Source organism: Anas platyrhynchos, chromosome 12, assembly GCF_047663525.1.
Source record: "Anas platyrhynchos isolate ZD024472 breed Pekin duck chromosome 12, IASCAAS_PekinDuck_T2T, whole genome shotgun sequence".
Taxonomy (NCBI): Eukaryota; Metazoa; Chordata; class Aves; order Anseriformes; family Anatidae; genus Anas; species Anas platyrhynchos.
The window spans coordinates 17,186,842-17,208,688 of NC_092598.1; the positions used below are offsets into that span (position 1 = coordinate 17,186,842).

The 21,847-nt window shown below is 36.8% G+C and overlaps 2 long non-coding RNA genes across 2 annotated transcripts in view; one reads left to right on the top strand and one right to left on the bottom strand.

Annotated features, from left to right (window-relative positions):
* The window catches only part of LOC106016226 (uncharacterized), a 153,569-nt gene that overhangs the window by 62,875 nt on the left and 68,847 nt on the right, over positions 1-21,847 (top strand). The gene's annotated exons all lie outside the window — the stretch shown is intronic.
* Positions 1-21,847, bottom strand: part of LOC119718126 (uncharacterized) — a 32,447-nt gene that overhangs the window by 9,266 nt on the left and 1,334 nt on the right. Inside the window, exon 3 of the long non-coding RNA XR_005268783.2 lies at positions 19,348-19,397. This is a non-coding gene — a long non-coding RNA (uncharacterized lncRNA). The remainder of the gene's footprint in view (positions 1-19,347; positions 19,398-21,847) is intronic.

The following is a 21,847-nucleotide window of genomic DNA, read 5'->3' on the forward strand; positions in this document are numbered from 1 at the left end:
CTGGAAGATTGTAAAAGTTGATTGAAGGAGACCAGCCACATTTCCCATTTCCTGTGTAATGGCATTAGCTCAGTCTGTATGGCCTCTCTGCCAGGTTCCCACAGGTCTACATTTTGACTCGGTTTATTTCTTTATGGCTGCCCCATGACTTCTGTGTCGTCATCTCACGTCTCTTCTGTTGTCCTTCATCTCCAGCTCTAGAGTCATATTCTCTTGGGAGATTGTGAAAGAATATATTAGGGCTAATTTAGCTAAAAGTAGTTGAGTCTTTATTCATATATTTTGTTGCAGATTAGTACATCTTTATCCTTTATCTGTCATTTCAGAGGCGAGTGGATAGTGGTCTAGCAGTACACACTTGATGTTTGTTTCTAGTCAGAAGGAAACCATTGCTGCATGTTAAGAGTTTCACTCACCATCAAGTTTTCTGGCTATCCTGAGGCCCTATGAAAGCCTGCTTATGCAGCTCAAGCTGGTCAGAAATATATTGTCTGAACTCGTATTTGTCAAAGAAGGCAAAAAAATATTATTGTCAAGATCGAAAGGCTTTTCAAAATCAGTTGCTTTCCCTAGAGCATTTTCCTGATAGGGGAGAAATGGAAGAAAAGTACTGTCTTTTTTAATATATGCAGGATATATAGGTTTGGGTTTTTCCTTCCTAAATGACTTCTTTTCAGAATTTGTTTTTCTATTTTTATACAACTGTGGTGGAACCAATTCCCTACCAGTACTGGCAGGAAAGCAGTAAGGAGATGCTGGGAGTTGTGCCCCTGCATGCACCTGCGAGTTGTACAGCTCATTACCTTAACAAGGGAAAGCTGTGAAATAGGAGAGCAGTTGTTTGGCTGGAGGAACAGCCAAACGTGTTTTTTTTTTTACCTTTATCAGAATAGAAGAGATTGCTGCTTGCAGCTTGGGATCTAGGCACAGTGTAGACATGGAGGAAAGTGCTTGAGGAGAGGTCAGTTGCTTGTGTGCCAGGAAGGCTATGCTGGGGGAAATGTGCACTTGGGAGGTCTGCGTGGTTGGGGGGGAACATGCACTTGGGAGGGCTCCAAGGACCCTGTGATTTGGAGTGGGCCACTGAGGCAACCTGCTTGTTGGCATCAGGAGTGTTCTCAAACTTGTAGTTAAAGTATAAGGGTTTTATCTTTCTTTTCAGAAGAAAGAATTCTGGGGTAAAGCAAACACTGTCCAGGATTAGAGAACTGTGAAATTTGGGTTACTTGTTCTTTTAATTAAAAGAAAACTGCTGCCTACATAATCCTCCAGACAATCTCTTGGACTGTGCAGAGAGCCATATGGATTTTATCCACTGACTCATATGCTGAGTGCCTATATGCTAAAGAGAAGTCAGAATCTTCATCTGTAGGGATGTTTTATTTAGGATCATGCTGCCCAGGATGCAAAGAGGGCTTGGTAGAGCATTGCTAAGCACTGTATATTTATGATCTGAGCATTTAGGGGGTTCAAACAGAGATAGAAGAGGAAATGATGAGTTGTTTTTTTTTTTCCACAGCCTTTAATATTGTTATGTAAAAGCACCCTCCTCTTGTGAGCAAGGACACACAGGTGTTTTTCCTTCCTGACTGCATGGGGGCTGCATGTCCAGTGGGATAATGTGTAAGAGCCATCCTGGTTTTGCCATTGACTTACAGTATTGAACCTTATTTGTGTGTCATCCTTTTTCTGCCCCTATCCATTTCTTTACAGTGAACTAACTGCATAGCACTATTTATATTACTGTTTTACTGTGGTCTAACACAAGTTTGCTCTGCCTTTTCTGGAGGATCTACTATATTTACTTAAGGCCTGTGTTAAAATCATTATTTAGCTTTTTTCAGTGTTGAGCACTGAGTGAGGTGAGCTCCCCTTTATAATAATATATAATGTAAAATAATATCTATATTATATATTTTATATTAATATATTTTACACTTAATATTTAGTGTAAAAATACCTCTATATTAAAGTCTTGCGCAGTCCTAGCTTGCACTTTGCATTGATACTAAAATATTGAGTGAGAATTAATCACTATTTCAACTCACAACAAAAAAAAGAACTGTGCCTTGAAGAAGAGGAAAAGACACCTTCTCCTCTGACAATACTGTATTTGGCTATTAATGTCTTTACTAAAATAAATAAAGGAGGTAGGGACATGGAGGAAAAAGTTGTAAAATAGGTCTGTCCCTGTAGTAAAACCAGACGTTCAGCTGTTATAAATTGGCAATGATCCACTGGCTTCAACTTAGCTATGCTGATCATGCCAGCTGAGGAACTGACCCTGAATATTATCAAAGTTTTCTTGGAGGTGGCAGGAAAAGAAATCCTTTACAATTTCCTCTTTAAGAACTCAGGATTTCCGTTTTTGTAACTGCAAACTTCTGAACAATTCAGAATGAAATGTGGAGCACAGAGACAGGCAACTCTGCACTGACTGTATTTGATTAGGGTAATCCTTTTTTTTTTCCCCCTTCTATGTGGTTCCTACAGCCAAGCAATTATTTATCATACTATCAATTGCTTGAAGCACTGTAGACTACAGGTTAAATATTTTCACGTCAATGTGAGCTTCTTCTCCAAGTTCTCATTGAAATCTAATGACTTTCATCTTCAAAAGAAATTTTAATGAGATCAGAGTATCTACCCTTCTGTTTTAATTGTTGTACTTCATACACTTCACATTCTGGAGATCAAAACCGCCTATGTTTCATTTTTTTTCACCTGAAAATACAGTTGACAAGCTCTTTCCGGAGTGCTCTCTTTTGTCCATTTTTTATTACAGTCATATTCGTGTAAGATATGAATCCAGAAATATGCAACATATGCATGCTTGAAACCTATAATATACATAGTACTTAACACTGAAGAAATTAGCCTGTGACAGCAACTGTTATTTTGATATCTAAAATCAGAAATGTCTCAGATACCCGTGTCTGTAATAGTCAAAACAAGCAAAACCACTACATCAGTGGTGGTAAACGCACTTGGTACAAGTCTCCGTTGACTTTTCCTGGACTGCACGTGAAACAAAACACAGGTATTTCTGTGCCTGTTTGTATAGGCACTTACGTATATGCTGTTGTCCTGTCCTTTTCTCACTTCCATTTGCCTACTGCATGTATGTCTTGTGTGCCATTGATTCAGTCCCACTGGCATCTCTATACATTCTTTTGTTTTCATTGTCCCCTTCTGCTATGAGCATCCTTCTTTCACTCATTCTCATTATAAATATTAACTGCTATGGTCTGGTTGCAATAAGCATAGACATCTTTGCAAGTGGGAAAGGTATCACTATTTTTCTAAGCAGCTATATCTGTAGTCTTGAATTCAAAGTTCCATTAATGTTTAGACTGTAAATGAAACATGGGCATGACCTTCAACCACCTGCCAGCGATTGTAGGGGGTCAGAGTTTTTTTGAAATATCTAGCCTTAGTAGTTAGTTTTCCAGTGCTCTTAACAGGTAGCACCTGATTTGTTCTGTTCAGCTAGCCCTTACTTTAGAGAGAGTCATTTCCCTTTTGGTTTCTTACAAAGTTGTATAGTATAAAGCACTTTAATGTCTTGCGTCAAAGTGTGATACGTTGCTATGCTGGAGAGCGTGAGCCTGGTATGTCCTTGGCCTTGCTCTATATACTGGTGGTGGATGTAGGTTGAGCTATTCTTTGACTAGTTCTACAGGTTTGGGATTTTTTCCTATTACATGTAGCACATTGTTCAGTAGGTGATAATCCAAAGAGCAGAATGACACTGCTCAAGTAGCAAAGGTTACCAGGCTGTGAAAATGTTGTCCTCCGTTCATTATTAAAAGTGGGCCAGGTCCTTTATGTTCTCAAGTGCCATATGTGAAAAGCCAAGACTAGAACTATCTCCTCATTATACTTGATCTGTGGGTTTTTGTGAATTGTTTTTGTTTGTTTGTTGTTGTTGTTGCAACCATTAAGAGCTATTAAGACTTTACATAGTTTACTAGATCGAGCTTTATGCTGGTACCTAGAGAGGGACCAAACCCAAGCACCAAATCCCAGTATAGGTTGCTGACATATGTTAGCAAAAAGCTGAATATTAATGTTCTTACACAGTTTTTGTTACAGTGTGAAACTTTCTTGGGAGAATGTAGTTGAAGTTTCCTCATGGAAAATAAGGAATGCTGCACAAAAATGTACTGCTTACATTTTAGATATGTATAAAGGGCATCGTGGAAAACTCAGCTGGATGTATATTGCACTCAATAATGGTTCAGAACCTAGAAGATCTTAAAAATATATTTGATGTTTAGAACAAGGATTAAATCTATTTTCAGGATTCATGAACTACAGCAGCAAGACAGATCTAGATCTCTAGATCTGACCTCTTTGTATAGAGCTGCTTTTTAAATTATTTTTACAAAATATTACAAGCCAGTACATGTGCTCATCTCCTTAAATGATGGTCCAGTTTTAAAACTCTGTTATTAGTTATTGAAGACTTTTTAGAATTGCTTTTTTTTTTTTAACTACGAATTTACTATAAGCCATCCAAAGATAGATGGGTAGGATATAAATGAAATGCTATAATTATAAAAGGGAGTGGGTCACTGACCTTTGGATTGCAATATCGTGTCTCTTTTGTCCTTTCCTTATACCACCCAGTCTATAGGGTGAAATTGCATCTCTTTCTTTGGTTGTCTCAAGAGTGAGGTAGTATTGGAAACTAGTGAGGCGTGGTACAATGTAGGTGTTCATAGCTTGCAATAATTTACCCATTTTCATTTTGTTTGATTTTATTAACACCTGGGTCTCCGGGGAACACAGGGAGAAGGGGAGGAAAGGAGAGAATACTTCAGCAATAATCTAATGATCAGCACTTACACTTCCCCCCAAGCCCTGCTGTTATATCATGTGTCAAGATACCTCACAGCCAAGCAATTTATAATACTGTGTGTGTGAGGGGAGAGGTGCAGATGGTAGAAAGCTGTATGTCATGACATATACACAAACATGGAGGACAGCAAGGGAGTCATTAAAAATATGGATTTTTTTTAATGCAGTGGCTGTTCATCAGCTGGTGAAATATACCATCTGACGAATTGGTCGCTTAATGGAAATTAAACAAAATTCCTGATAGAAGACTAGCATAAAAGTTTTGGGCAATGTTTTGACGCAACAGGAAAACACATGAGAAAATATGGAGTATATCAAGCTTGGAATATCCCACTTCTGCAGTCAAAAGCAGAGTAGCAAGATGACAGTATATTTTTGTTACACTGTTTGAGTTTTCTGATGTTTGAGCTAGCGTTGCTGAATACAAACTTGCAGCCTAGAGGTGGCAGCTCATTTAGAGTTACCACAAGTATTTATATAACATGGCAATACATCAGAGTAATCAACTTTATAAGATCTGTGATTTAACCTGTCTGTGAATCATTGGGTTTGCTTAGTTGATTTTTTTTTTTTTTCTAATCAGGCTTTTTAATTATGATGGGATATAACTAAGGTTTCAAATAAAATGTTATTTAAAATTGAAAAGATCAAATGATTTCAAAAATATTGAAAATATATTCCAAAAATATTGCCTGGTCAAAACCAAACCAAAACAACAACAACAAAAGCACCATTAAAACAAAAACAGCTGCATTTGCCTGTTGGATTAAATTCAAGCTTGCAAGTTTTCTTGTTTGAGTGAGGGAGTGCATGAGTAGATGGAAAGACAGGAAGTTTAAAAAACAAAACAAGAAAACAACAAAGAAAAACACCTGAAAGTGAAAACTGAAGACATGCTTAGATAGTTGTTTAGATTTGCCATGGTTGCTCATACTTTCAAGGTCATTTTTTTTTATTATTATTTAGAAGTGGCTAGTTGTGTAGTGGGAAGTGGAATTTGCAGGCTGTTGGCAGTGCTGCATTGCTTACTTCTCATGTGTTAGTGCTGTAAGGGCAAACTTCTGGGAAAAATGAAAGGTGGTCTGCAGCTGCATGAATGGGCAAACTCTGATGTTATCTTCCTCTTCTGTCTTGATCTCAATCTATCATCTGTCACATGTTGTTGCTATATAAATATGTGACCATGAAATGAAGTCAGTGGATAGAGCAGGACCCACTGTTTGCTAAAGAGCCAGAGCCACGTGGTGTGCAGGTGGACAAGATAGTTCTACGTAGGAGGGAGGGGAGCATATTAATAGATTCAAGGATTTACATTCACTTGCATATGTGTACATACCATTATTTTCTGCATGTTGATTAACTGTCTATTTTGTTTCTAAATTCCATTACCTGTCTGGACAGTGAAGCTGTCTTCTCTTTCTTAAAATGCCTAATGCCACAGGTTGCGACTGTCTGTGGATGCTAGCTTAAAAAATATTTAATTCACAGTGTTCCAGACAGCTGTGTGCTAAGTCTATTTGAATGAATGGTACTTTAAATCCTCATGGAACTGTGCCTTAGTCTATCTAGTTGACTTATCTAAAACTGCAGTCTGCTTTTGTTGAGGAACTGTGTGTAATAAATTGTTATACTCCTGGGTTTTGTCTTCTCTCCCTATTTCTTTCCCTATTGCATATTTCTTTGGAAATTGGGATCTCTAATAAACCTTTTTGATGGTATACTGAGAGTTGTTTTTTTTTTCCATCTCTGAGAGCATACCATGATTGAGGATGAAATTATGATTTTTCAGCATTAATGATTAATTTCCTGTATGCTCAGAACCAAATTCTTAGCTTAAATATTTTTTATTTTCCTTCTCCTTATAGTTTTCCCTACCACTTTGATCTACTCTGAACCACACAGTCTATAGTAAATACTTATCTTACAGTCACTTCACTAACCTGTGGAACCACAGCAAGCATTTGCACAAATGACCACTTAAGTTTTTTAGACAGATACAGGTATGCAATTTTACAGGTTTGTATGCAAATTATTTAGCTGTGACTTTTCCTGTCCTTGTGTAGGAAAGCAATAGCTGTAACTTTTGCAGTGATCCTGTTTAGAGTGATCCTGTTTTAATAGTAAATATATTGTCCCCTTACATATACGTTTTTGCCTGTGCTGTTTTACCTCTTATTATGGTAAATATATATACATGTATATATATTAAGAAACGACTAAAACTGGTAAAATTGCCACTTGTTACTTTAGCTTTCTTTTACTTTCCAGCCTCCTACATTTCTATTAATCTGTGTAAACTCCTTTCCAAGAGCTTTACTGAATGCTGTGTTGATTGGAAGGGGCATGATAAGGCTTGGATTGACATGAGTGGCATGCTAAACTAAACACAAATGTTGACCTCCTTCCACACCTGTATTTTTTGTGCATCAGCAACATGCTGTCAGTATTTTAACATGTAATTCCCACAGTATCTTCCTTTTGCTTATGATAAACTAAATTTACCAGGGTTATGTGTGTTCAGATAAGTCCAGGACCCTCTTATTTCTCTCAGACAAAGAGTTATATGATGAAATCTATTCAGAGTGGCTTCAGCCAATCTGAATTAAAAGTTCTGTTATAAGGAAGGGCAGAGAAACATGCATTGGATTTGTCTTTGGTGACACTGAGGGTCCTTCACTGTAAATGTTTATAATTTGTTCTTTAAAGGTACACACACAGTATTTGGTGCTGAAGTAAGTCAATGTTCAACATATATACAAAACCAGTAGAAGGGTTTACCAGGAATGATGATTGTTTCTATATCATCCCCAGATCTGAACACAGCTCCTTGATGGTATAGTTTACAACACAATGGAAATAATTTAGTCAAATAGAAGGCAAATATCTCTGTCTTGTATTTGACTGGGATACTGGGTTTAACAGCTTGATAAATATACAAAAAGCAATTGGGCCAGTAGTGGTTGAAGAAATTCAAAACCATGATCCTTTATCTTATCTGGATGTGTTTGCTTCTGCAGGAAAATTTCCTCACGGTGCATAGGGAAAATCATCCTACCCAAAATATGAACAAGAGACTCTACATCATCCATGACAGTTTCTAGAAAAGGTTTCTTTTCTGAGTATTGCTTAACCTTACCTGAACACGTGGAATTTAATGTGCTTTGATATATGTCCTCACTGAAATACTAATTTCAGCAGTTAATTTCTTGCAAGATTTTAGGCCTAGTGGTCACTGATGTGTTACAAGGGATATCATTACAGCATTTTATATAAACTGTACAATTACAGTTCATGAAAGAATTAAGAAAAAAAATTTAACCTATCAGTCTGCATTAACTTATTTCTCAGAAACTGATAGGCAACATATTCCAAGGAGTTTAATTGGATGCTGTTTCTAAACTGACTGTACATAAGCTGGATTACTTCCAAGATTGCTATTATTATGCTAAAGTGAACAATGAAAACCCAGTCTTACTGACAATTATGATTATAATGTATGTGATGCACAGATAGTTCTCTTGTATAAATTTCTGGTCTGATGCACCAACGAGAGGCACAGTGATGAGGGGTAACCCAAGTTGCCACTCATCCTACTGTAGTACTGTAGCGATGTGTTCTTTGATAGCCGATTACAATAAGTATTTATGCAATATACTACTGATGAGTATCCCTTTTTAACTGATGTTGAGTGGTGGTTAATTTAACCTCTCAGTTTTCAAAATGTTCAGTGCTACAAGCTCTGCACTTTAATAATACTGTGGTGTTTAGTCACTGAGAATGAGTAGAAAGTTCCACTGTCTGGTAAACAAGCACCTATCTCCAGCAGGAATGAGGTTCAGTTATCTGGCCAGCTGATCATCATCATCATGTAGCTCATTACTTTCCTATTTGAGGTGTTCCATGTACCACAGGCTCTACTCAGCTTGTACAAAGGGTTACCTTTTAATTCCCTTTAGAAGGGATTTAAAAGTCCTCTATGTATCAGCCTGCTGACCACAGACCAACTTGTAGTGTATATTTTCTGTCTGGTTGACCATTCTCATGGGTAATCATCATTGGATTGCTCTGCATCTTTACTGTGTATTAATAATCCATCCTACTCAAATTCAGCTTCGAATAAGTCGTGATCTAGTCTCTCTCTATTCAACTGTCAGTGGAGATTAAAAAAAAAAAAAAAAAAAATCCTCTATAGAGGACATTTCAGAGATTTTATTTTCAGAGGGAATTAATAATTCCCTGAAAAAAAAAAAAAAGGTAGGTAAGGGGATTTGCATAAGAAAGCCCCTCATCAACAGTACTGTTATATTCTAATTAACAGTAGAGATCCTAAAAAGCAGATATGCAGATTTTTTAGATTGTTTGATTTCTGAAATAGTTACCTGATTTGAAGAAAATTTTCAAAGAAGCAAAACTGGTGGCCAAGTTCCTGTTGCAAAGTTAAGGGTTGTGGAAGAAAAGTGTCTATACATTCCTCAAAAATGGAAAGATACAAGGGATTTGTTGCTCTGTATTTACTAGCTTCAGTGGTTATAAAATACTTAACGTTTACATGCAGAAAAAGTTATCTTGGATCTGTTGTTAAGTACATGTATTAGGCAAACCTAAATGTAAAAACATTTGGGGGATGGTCTGTTTGGATATAAACACCCATGCAGTTAAAGGGATGTGCTATTCACTTCCAACTTTCAAAGTTACTGAAGGAACTGCCCTGAGTATACAGGTAAAAGTCAGCTAGATCTGTCCTTAATGAACTGAAGCATCTGAAGAGGGAAGGAAGTGCTGAAGCCTCTCTTATACTAATAAATTAGAACAATCACAGCAGACTATTTTTGGACTTCAGTTAATGTATACAACTGACTAAAAGCATAAATACATCAGAAAATATTTATTAATTTGTAAGTTTTCACCAAATTTCTGTTTCTCTGTATTTGAATTTACTGTCAGGATTTTCTTAATGTGCAACAGTACAATGAGTAACCTTCAACCTACTACCTCAAATGATGAAAGTAACCAAAGTCGATACTAAATATTTGTAGCTACTTTTAATGTATTTTAGAGGTTACTGACCACGGAAATAGCTTAAACATCTTGTTTGTCAGTATGGCTCAGTCAAAGAAGTAAACCCTCCTGTGAAGAATACATAGCTAGCATTTGAGTTATTTTTTTCCCATTGTGTTAACTTCCTCTATCAAAATAAGAACCTGAAACAGCTTTGAAGCCACAAATCTAAAAGTTGATTTCAAACTAGCCTCATTTTTGGGTTGAGTAAAAATGTAAATTATTATTCTAATACACACTGTAAACACTTTCATGTGACAAAAGTTTGTTTACCCAACTAGGTGTTATTTTGCTAGATTAGAGTGTCATCTGTGTACCAAATAATCTCCTCATTTTCCTCATCCTTAAATAGTCCCTTATATAAAACTAGAGGTTCCTTCTCTAAGGTTCTGCATAATAGAGCTGTTTCTTTTTTTTCTTTTCTTTAGTAAATTACCAAAAACCTCCTGTTCAAGTACATACATGATAACACTTTCACAAAGTAACAAATAGAGAAGTAACATGTGAGCACATAACCTTAAACTATAAATACCAAGGGTAAAAAGGTATATTTTTTGTTAATTATCATGTTTATTATTTACAATTTTTTTTTTTATTTCAGAGGCAAATTGTTTATATATCTCAATCATAGCAGCAAAGAATTGACAGACATAAATAGTATCAACATGTTGTTAAAAAAATTATTACTGTTTTTTTAAAAGTTGGTTGTATCTATTTAACAAATTGAAATAATCTCCCCAAACCTAGGTTTATCATAAAAATCCATTTATTTCCCAATTCTATTGGAATATATAAATTTACACATATCCAAATTGACTTAATAATTTCTTCTGATGGAGATTTATCAAACAGATTTATCAAGACAAATTTTTTGTCTATGCTACTCATTCACTTATAACTTCTTCATAACAATCACTAGATCTTTACTTATTCTGCATTTTTATTTTTATTAATCAGAAGAGATTGTATAGATGCAGAAATGTCATCACGCTCTTTAGCATCTTCACCGGGTTAGGAGACCGCAAAGGAAGTTTTTGAATCCCATGAATGAATCAGTGAGACGGTAAAGGTTCCTGTGTAAAGAGTGAGTAGACACATGCTTTCAAGGCAGAGGGGCAATCTCTGGCAGGTGAAATGTAAATTTTGACACTTGTGTAATGACAAACTTTCCTTCTCATGGAAATGTTTCTTTCTAGGTGTAATGACAGTATTTCAATTTTAGCATGTTATAAATAAATGGTGATATTTACCCTGAACAACATATAGCAAAACGGAGGCAACTTAGCTGGGCTTATTCACCTAGGGAGGACCTACACAGGTAGACTGATGACACAGAGAGCCTCTCCCAAATGTATAGAAAGCCTTGAGACAAAAGCTCCCAAATTTAGTTTCCCCACAATGTGTACCAGATTTCCTCCTTGAGGAGGTGGCTCGTGGTGGGGAAATGCAATAAATAAGAGCAAGCTCTCGTTACCAAAACAAATTTGCAGTCTGTCATCCAGTATAACTGATACTACTGGAGACAGATTTTGAAATTTAGCTAGCAAAGATCACGGCAAGAGATCTTTTCAGCTGAATCTTTGAAGAGCTCAATGGCCAGCGCCACGAAATCCGCCCTAGTGGGCACTGACCCACGGGATGGCACAAAGCTTTTCATCAGCCTATTTGCATACAAGTGATCACTGTCTCTGTCAGCTGTACTCCTACATGTGTGTCTCAGCCCTGTTTTAGCATGCTGAGTTCCTTATGGCATTAGTCTTTCTCAAAGCAGAACAGTTTCTATTCCTTCCTTCATGCTGATGTTGCTCTGCTCAGCCTCTGATCTGCTTAAATAGTCCAGCGTAGCCATGACTAACAAACCATTTGTATTCACAGCATCAGCTTCAGGGGAAAGAAAGACACATGGTGACTATCAAGGGATTTGAACACTGAACAAAACACAAACACTCAACCTGTTTTTTTGTTTGTTTTTTTTTTTGTCTTTTTTTTTTTTTTTTAAATAAATCTTTCTTGCTTTCAAGAAGTTTGAAGCACCAAGCTGCAACCTATTCTGAAAACCCCTTCTCTGACACTCTGAGTGTGGGGTTTTTTTCACTCTAAGCAGCTACCTCCTTTGTAGCAGCTAAAGTAATCAATAAACTGGGTCCAGATTACTGAAAGTGCTGATTTAGGTCAGTGAGAGAAAGAGAGTGGGGAAATTTTATTTCCATAGCATTTATAGCTTATGTGTGTATTTAGAAACAGGGAGGAGCTTTGCATTTGTAGTGTTACTTTGAGTTCCATTTAGCCATCCAAATATTCAACTCTATCTAATCAGATTCATCATTTTTGGCATATTTTGCTCTATTTTTCAGGTCAGTCATACATAAAAGAGCACATTAGCACTAGCTCAGCTTACTTACCTACATTGTACTATTGAAGTCATATGTACATAAAAAGAAGTGGGGTTTGGCCTCATTTAAGTTGTTCTATTCACTGCGTAAGGGGCCACTCTGTAAAGAATGCATGTTAAAACCAATGGAATGTTAAGGAGAGGGGGGTTTGTTTATTTGTTTTGTTTTTGTTTTTAATGAGAAAAGTACTAGTTCTCCAAGCTAGAAATATTACTGATATAAGTGGGGGGAAAAAAAATGCAGTTTGTGACTTCAAATGTAATTTGTGAGACGTGTTAACATGCATGCAACAGGCTGCTTTTTGTTGCTTTAATGCACTGATAGGCTGTATATTTTAAGGCATAGAATTCACCTAAGGAAAAATGGTTGATAGAGTATTAGATAAATTTTGGATGGATAATAAAGCTAGCACAGTACTTAACTTCACACATAGCATTGCCCAGCAAAGTAGTCTGTAGAGTGGAAGCCTGAAATGTACGTGGAAGTTCTTCATGTCAGTTGGGTGTGCTTTATGAGTACAATACATTAATTGATAGATATGAAGGAGCAATCAAAATGTAAATAGAATTGAGTTTACATTAATGTTTGTTTACTGTACAGATGTATTATATATGGTTTTAGGAACCTGGACTCAATTTCAAAGCATATCTTTAATTCATGAATTGTTCAAATGAATTCCATTTGTGGCTTAAAAAAATATTGTGATTAAAAAAATTATGCTTTTTCTGCACTGAATCAACTTCATAATTTCACATTATTACTGTATTGAAAGCTGAACCAGAAAGGAGTCTTCTTATTTGTTCTGAAAGCATTGCTACCATTTTGAATGTTGTAAAATAATGTTCAGTTGACCGATTACTTCCTCTGTGACAGCTGCACCTTCAGTAGATTCTAATAAACCCAACTTAGGTTAAAGGCCATATTTCATTATTGTTATTGGTATATGCTGCACATATTTAAAGGACCATATGCTGAGACACATGTTGTAATGTTTCTAGTTATTCATTTATGGGATGTATATGGTAGCTATACAGAGGGATAAAAATTCTAAGCTGTTCTGCTTTCCACTAACAGTAAATAGAGGAAGGGGCACATCTAAAGCTAGGGAAGATTTTTATTCTTATCCTCCTCTTCAGCTTTTCTAGAATTCTCATTCTTTTGGATGTGCAAAATGAAGTCATTTGTAGCATCCTGGATAAATTTTCTCCTCCCTAGGTGACCTGATAATGGCAGTGCCTGTTGTATGTGATGGTGAAGTGTAAAAGTGTGCTCATTCTTACAGCACTGATAGTTTAACATGAGCAGTAGCCACACAGTGAGTTAGTGGCCAATTCTCAACCCTGATGGAAGGTTCTCCTGGGGATAGCTTTTATGTGGTGACCTACAAACCTCCAGTTCAGGAGGCAATTAGGTGACTGTTGGGATTATGCCCTTTTATTCTAGGATAGCATTCAGTTAATAACCCATCTACTAACATGTGAGAGATGCATACCCTTTCCCCTCGTTTGTAGCCTGTATTACATGTGTTATTCAAAACCAAATATTTACACTCAAATCAATACATGAGCCTTAAATACATTGCTGGAATATTTACTACAGGCTGGTGTCTTTTGTTTTCTGGAACCTAACTGGCCACTAACAAAGTAATTTAAAAATGCTAAACTTATCACAAAAGTCATGTGGGAAAACTTTAACAAAATGCTTAATTATTTTGTAGCTCAGCATACTGTTACAAATGGCTGCATTTAGTGATGGAGGCTATAAACTGTAAATCATACCAGTGTTTCCCATGGCAGAGCAAGCTGCAATAGTGGTCTGACAGTGCCCTTTGACCTCTCTAAGGAAGGCATAGTGGGAAGTATGTGAAGACATTATGCTTGATTAGTCTCTCCCTAGTTTGCCTGGGTAGGAAGATAATTGAAAACACAATGGGCGTTGGAAATTGAAGGTTCTGAAATGCACTTTGCAAACACATGCAATTTTAAATCTATAATGTGTCATCCATATCAGCAATGGACATTGTCTTCATTACATAAATACAATTCTTCTGCTAATACAGTGCAAATAGGGGTTAGGCAGCATCTGCAGCTATTGTAATCCACACTTCAAAGGGCAGTATCCATTTTATATTCTTGAAGTCTCAGGATTAAATAGAAGCTTTAAACAGAAGAACTGTTTGTCTGGTTGATTTTATATTCTCAGATTTGTAGCATTCAAAAGAAAGAAGTTGAATTTTGTCCACTATGTGATCTTATAGTAAAATTAGCAGTATAGCTTATACTTGGGAAATTGGGGACTGAGAGAAGAAGGAATTTGGTTTAGCTATTGTAATACACTGCCTCTATAAGCTGGTACAAGACTATTATTCTGGATGTTTTCTGGTCTGTTGAGTCCTAATGTAGCTAATCTCCAACAGATAGTGCTGCCCAGGGTTCCTGTAAAACAATCATCTGCAAACATATTTATTAACCTTTGTTATTTAGTTTTCTGTGAAGTGCAGGCCACCCTGCTGAACAGTCTACAGCATTTATTTACAATGCTGACTCCTATTAGATATCATTAGGTACATAATAATTATAATAATTATGTGCATTGCTTAGGCTACCCTGCTAAATAACAACCACTTTTATTCAGAAGTCATAATTGCTGCATCTAGACTTAAAATGAAATCTAATTAGATGTCAGATCACCCCCTTTCACACATAATCTATATCCGCTGTATAACTATGAAATCTATCCAGCAAAGATTAGCTCATTTAGTCTGACATAGTATTATCTATATGGCTGGTCAGGTGAAAGTTATAAAGTAGTGAATATTTTGTAAAAACAATTGGAATTGGTGTAGCAGAACTTCAGGGGTGTGACTTCTGTGAATGCTTTTTCACAGAGCTATTTCAGTAGAAAATGTGTTGCCTTTTCCAGCCGTAGCTGCATTAACAGGCATAATAGTTCTGTAACTGGGTAGTGAGATATAATCTTAAAATTACCTGTTACAAGTTTCCTGATTTTTGTATATTGGAATCTGATCTTAATGCAAAGCTGTAGTCCTCCTTGTGTGAAAATAAGGAAGTCTGCAATCTTTCCAGTAGGGAAGATGGAAACAAAGGTGAAGGAAGCAAAGAAGTTAACTAATTTTTAAAACTATGCAATGATTCATTCACTAAAACTAGTTTATTTCAAAGGACAGAGCCAAGAGTTATCTGATTCATTGCCAATATTAACCATTTTCCCTGCATATTACCACATTTGCATGTCCGCCTCTTTGCAGGGCAGTAGCTGGCACTGGTCTTATTCAATATGCGACCATGGAGCATTTTACTGTAGAAGTCATCTCAAGAAATGATTGCAGGAAAAGTTTTAAAATGTTGGGTGCACCCAGAAAGGCAAACAATGTGAGTGAAGTGGTGAAGGGAATAAACATAAGAAATGGTTCAATTCTGAACAGGTTAGAAGTGTCACAGATCAGGATGGTCTGCAGATTAGAGAGCAAGTTCTTTAAAAAGGGCTGTAAATGCTTGAGTACCTGTAGCATGTTGCTCAGTGCTGACTTTTTGCCAAGAGTATAAATGTTACTGGATACAGTTATTAGCGTAGCGAGAACTATGCATGAGTGTTGAAAACTGCAGGCTGCTGCCTAGCAGAATTATGCTAAGCAAGGCATTAAAGGAGATGGTCTAGTGTGGGAAAGAGGTAGATGTATTTATACTAATCTTGAGGATATTTCCACTCTGAAAACTATTTAGGGTGCTCTGCTAGGGCAGGAAGGTGTCATGTGGCAACCTCAGTTTCTCCTGGTGTTCCTCAGTCCCCGCTTCTTATTCTCGTCCAACTCCAAAGCCACCTGGTACTCCCCAAACACTAAGCTGCTTTCTCACAGCCACTTCCAATTCTAAAGCCTCCTTCCACAAAGCCTTTGGGCTCTTTTCAGCTTATCTTAGCTTTCTGACGTGGATTTTCACCCACTACATATAATTAGGACTGAGGTTTTGAACTTGGAAATCTTCCTTTGGGGGAATACCTGAATTTGGCAGCCTCCAGAGTCAGCAGGTGCTGTACTGACATTTTGTAAGCACCAAGATTTTGACTGTCATTGATTGCTTTACTGAGCTGTGTTCCATGTGTCATCTTCAGGTTGCTCCTCCTCAGTAGAGAGAAGTTGTAGCTTTCCACTATAGAACACCATATTGTGGGGTTAGTCACCCACAACATGCATACAAAACTGAACAAAGCTGGCAAGAGATGCAAAAAATAAGGAGGGTTTCTATATAGGTACATTGGCCAGAACAAAAAGGCTGAGGAGAGTGTACCCCTGCTAATAAAAAAGAAGGGAGAACTGAGAACAACAGACATGGAGAAGACAGTACTGATTGTACTGAGTACTGGCTGGTACCGTTTAATATCTTTGTCAATAACATAGTGGGATCAAGTACACCCTCAGCAAGTTTGCAGATGATGCTAAGCTGAGTGCTGCAGTCAGTACACCAGAAGGAAGGGATGCCATCCAAAAGGACCAGGACATGCTAGAAAACTGGGCCCACGTGAACCTAATGAGATTTAACAAGGCCAAGTGTAAGGTGCTGCACCTGTCTGGGGCAATCCCTGAACATGTACTGGGAGAACTCATTGAGAGCAGCTGTGCAGAGATGGACTTGGGGGTTCTGGTGGACAAATGTTTGACATGAACCAGCAGCGTGCACTTGAAGGCCAACTAAGTCCTGGGCTGCATCAATGGAGGAGTGGACAGCAGGTGGAGGGAGAGGATTATGATATATGTGTATGCATATATATGTTCTCTGAGAGACTGCCTTCTAAATTTTTCAGCCAGAATTTTAGACCCTTTCCCCTTGGGGTATCACTGAAACAATGACATCGACCCTTCATGTAAGATTTCTATTTCTGTGCTTTATTCTGGTTGGCTAATTCTCTCATGCTTTAGCGATTCTGAGCATGCAAACCTATTTAATGCATGTGTATATCCACAGGCATTTCATTTATCTCAGTTGTACTGATTGAGACATATTTATCCAGGAAAAGATGGGTGACAGGTATTGACAGGCACAAGATATTAGGAAGGCTGCAAAAGTGTTCTTCAGGAGTTTTGGAATGGTTAACCAATGAACTCTGAATTCTTTAAAAGTTCAGCTTATAGTTACTCTGCAGTGTAGTGCAGTACCCTGATACCTGTTTTCTCATACCAAAATACAAACTGATTTTTCATGGGAGCAACACCTTTTCTTTTTCCTCCTAATGAGTGAAACAAGCTACTTGCATCTGAAGGGACCTGAAAGTGTCATATGGACTGTGAGAGAAATTAATTTTATAGGTTGACATGGACCAAATTCTTGCAGCGGTCTTAACTGTAAGATCTACTCATCCATACCTAAATAAGGTGGACATTCAGTTTTTAAGGACACCTGAAAATCTCTGACACTTTTGATCCTTAAAATATGTTGCTCTGAATCCATAGTTATGTTATTGTGCACAATGATGCTCTCAATATGGTTAAGTCACTGGAACGGGTTACCCAGACGTGTTGTGGAATCTCCATCCATGCAGGTTTTCAGGGTAGCTAAAGAAAGACATGGCTGTTCTAGTGTTGACAGGCAAACCTGCCTGTGTCGGATGTTTGACAGACTGACCTCCAGTGTTTCCAACTAACACCTCCATAACTGTGATTATCTGGTAAATTACGTTAATCATTTTGGGTGGTGTATAACTCCTATAAATTCATTTGAAAGCTTCCAATCTGCATAGAAGTGTTTTGACATTCTAACAGATCTTGAGTTTTATGAGATAAATTAGTTAGAATACTAATAGAGATGATAATTTTGATCTTTAAGTTTCAGAATGGGAGTTTCTGAATGATAAGAATTTTGGAAAATCTATACTAATTACTTAACCTTAGTTGGTCTTCAACTCCAGTGCTTGGTTTACTAGTTGTACTTTGGGATTACTGGTTTGTTAGTTTGCTTGGTTTTGAAACTACCAGCCAAGAAAGGATCAGGACTGTAATGATTTCAAATGTATAAAAGGATACCCTTGACACAAGAGAAATTATTGAGATAGAAATGCACTTGAAACAAGCAATATCATGTAATATACTCATTCTTAAATTACATTCAAATTAATGCGTTTGTCAGCAGGGAAACTGATTAAGAGTCAGTTACACGTTATTATGCAATATTGAGTACATAGATAAGAAACAATTGTGAATTTCTAATAAACAATTAAGGATTGTAATTGGTTGATAATAATAAATTTGACCGAAGTTGATACTGAACTCTAGTGGGAAGACTTGCATGACTGGGAAATTAGAACAGCAGATAATAAGTTATTTAGGAAAGTATGAATGGATGAAAAGGAGGAGGATTGCAGCCGATTTCTGCTTTATGGGGTTTGTTTTACTGTCATTCATGATTTGGATATATATGGTCTCACATAGAAAAGGATCAGTGTTACTTCAGAAGAATCTTGTGATAGAGATTGATAGTTGTCTTCCTATAAACAGGAGAACCAAGCAGGTAATCAAGCACCTGGCTAGAATGTGTAATGGAAATAAATATATTATCAAGTTTAGAAACTTGCATAGTGTCTATTATTAGCACAATGATAATTACTAATTACCCTAATAATTACTTATTACTGTTCTAATAATAAAGATTGTATACTTAAATACTTAGAAATACTTAATAAATACTTAGAAATCATTGGCAAGGAAGCAATAGGATTAAAGGTTTGGTTTGTTACTGTTGTTTGGAGAGAAGGTGAAAATAATTACTAAAAATTATATAGAGATATGACTAAAGAAAGGATAGATCTCTGATGACTACAAACTGGGAACTGTTAGAACAATTCAAAATCTTATTTTTTAAAGTGATGAGAACATAAGAACCTCATTTAGTGGAAATAATAAAACTGAATATAATTATAAATAAAGATAGGAAAGTTCAATAATCTTCTGTCTTTGAGTAAAGCTACCCCATGCATTTGTATCATATGGTACTTAAGATAACATGTTGTTACTCTAGTTTACCTGACAGATCTAGAGAATTAGATGTCTGTACTGAGAAGGGAATCTTCAATCTAGAAACAAATAACAATCAAATTCAGTAACTGGAAACTGGAATTAGACAAGGTCAGGTGATACAAAATTTAGGTTTTCAAATGGGATCCAATGAGTACTGATTACACGGGTTGTCTAGCACTGAAAACGTCAAGAGCAGAACAGGAATATTTAAAAATGGCATGGTTCAACACCAGCCAAGAGTGTTCTCATACAGCATTTGGCATATGTTGTGCAGTTGATTGAAATGTTTCACTGAGGCTGTAAATTTAAAGCTATGTATTTGTGCTCAAGAAGAGTTGAGAAAGGGCTGCGAGCACATGATTTTTGTGTGGAGAGTCATCACGCTTGCAGGATGGATTTTCTTAGTTGCTTCAGTGCCATTTTCACTAGAGTAATTTCGCCATTAGCTTGCTAGAAGGCAGGAATATTCTGTGTGAAGGCCTACTGATTTCACTGTAAGGCTTTGCAGACTCAGGGAGGCATCTAGGAACAGTGTCTGCCACTGTAAATGCCAGTGATCCTCAGCTGTGGGTCCTACAAAGGAAATGTAAACCCTTTTCATGGTCAAATTCGTAAAGTCACATAAACCTGAATTGGTTTTATTTTTTGTTTCTTGTTTTATTTTGTTTGTTTGTTGTTTAGTTTTTTGCTAGATGTGAATACCTTGCTCCTCCTCACCCTAATTTTCAAGGTCGCTTGACATTTTGATCTCCTAACAGCTGAATCACAGGATTTCTCTGTGTGGTTTAAGGCTGGTTGCACAGAGCAGAGCGAACCTGATCTAGCTGGCATGGATACCACCAGTATGAGGGGCTGCTGATTCAGCAGGAGACAGTTACAAAAGCACTTCTGAGAGAAACCACATTAGGCAATGCTGTCTAAAACAAGAAAAAGGAAGGATGGAAACAATATCTTAAAAATAAATTCCCTGACACTAGTCTTGCTTAAAACTGGAATAAGTCAGGCTGCTGAAATGAGCGCTGGTGGCAGTTTAAGTAAGGTGAGAATCAGGTCCAGCATCTGACTTGTACGGTGTCAGTGAGGCTAAAACAAAAGAAGTACAACACCCTTGAGAGAGACAGTTTTCACTTTTTTCATAGCCAGCATAAGTTACTTGGTATTTTTAATTATGTTCTCTTGCAATTCTTAATTTAAAAAAATGCCTGGGTAAATTCCTGCTATGCTCTGCTGTGTACAGAAAAAGAGTCTGCTTTAGCCACATTCTGGTAGCTCTATTCGTTGAATATTGTTTAGCTGAAGTAGGCAGCAACAGAACACAGCACTTTCTGGAGAGGAGTCCCCTGTGTGCTTCCTCTGACAAATGTTGAAAAGGGAAGAAATGGCAAGACTAAATATGTTTTTGCACTTCTTGATGTATTGTTTCTATATTATGAAACTCTGACCATGGTTGTTATACATACCAAAATAATTCAGTTTTAATAAAGGTAAGTTGGGGCAAACTGTCTTGGGGCTGCAAAATGCCATTAACAGAATGTCGATAAATACACGATAAGCCTGGGAGCTCAGAGGGGCAGTGCACTCTCTTTCATCTTGTTTCAATGTCATCATCTATATAAAAGAGTTGAGACTTAAGTTTTAAAATGGGAACATTTTAAAATAACTGTGTTAAGAGTAGAAACCCCATGAGAATGTTTCTGGAAATCTACTAAGCTGTCCTAATAGTTGATTTTTGTGTGTGTGTTTATTTGTTAACTCAACCTAAGGTTTTGTAGTCCACTTTCTTGCAGGGACAATGTAAATACTGGAATAGGCCCTGCCAGAAGGAACTTTATCTTGATTTTAGTGGCAGTAGAATCAGCTTGGAGTGAATAATATGTAGTCCCATATACTGCTTTGCCCCATGGCTGCATCAGTCCTGGGAACTAACTTTGAACTACGTCTGGAAATTATTGAATACATTTTTGAATACTCCTTCGTTGAATTATATGATTCTTCTATGGTATGGATAGTGAAAAGGCAGAATATTTATCCCTATATTTTTGTGTTAATTGAATGCATGGTTTGATGGCTTACAAAGGACATTTTCCACAAATTGGGTTAAAATACTTGTATTAAATATTGAAAAAGCAAAGGCAAAACATGAGTCAAATGTGGTTAAAAGCTAGAATTAGTATCGTTACCACAACAAACTCAATTATATACAAAATAGTGAAGTATATTCAAAAAGATAAAATGATCATGTTTGTTTTTTATATACTGGCCCCTAACAGCTGGCACCAATGTATTTAACATTATTGAAGTATATTTGTTGCTCAAGATAACCCTAGGATCTCTGTATTAATATATTTTTTCTGCAGCACAATGGTTGTAGACAAATACTCTGGGCACTAAATACACACTGGGGGTGTGATTTATAGAACTAAAATGCTGCCACACAAAATACAAGTATTGGCATCTTTTATTTTCTGTCCACCTCTGTATGTAGTAAAGAAACAATAGAAGCAAC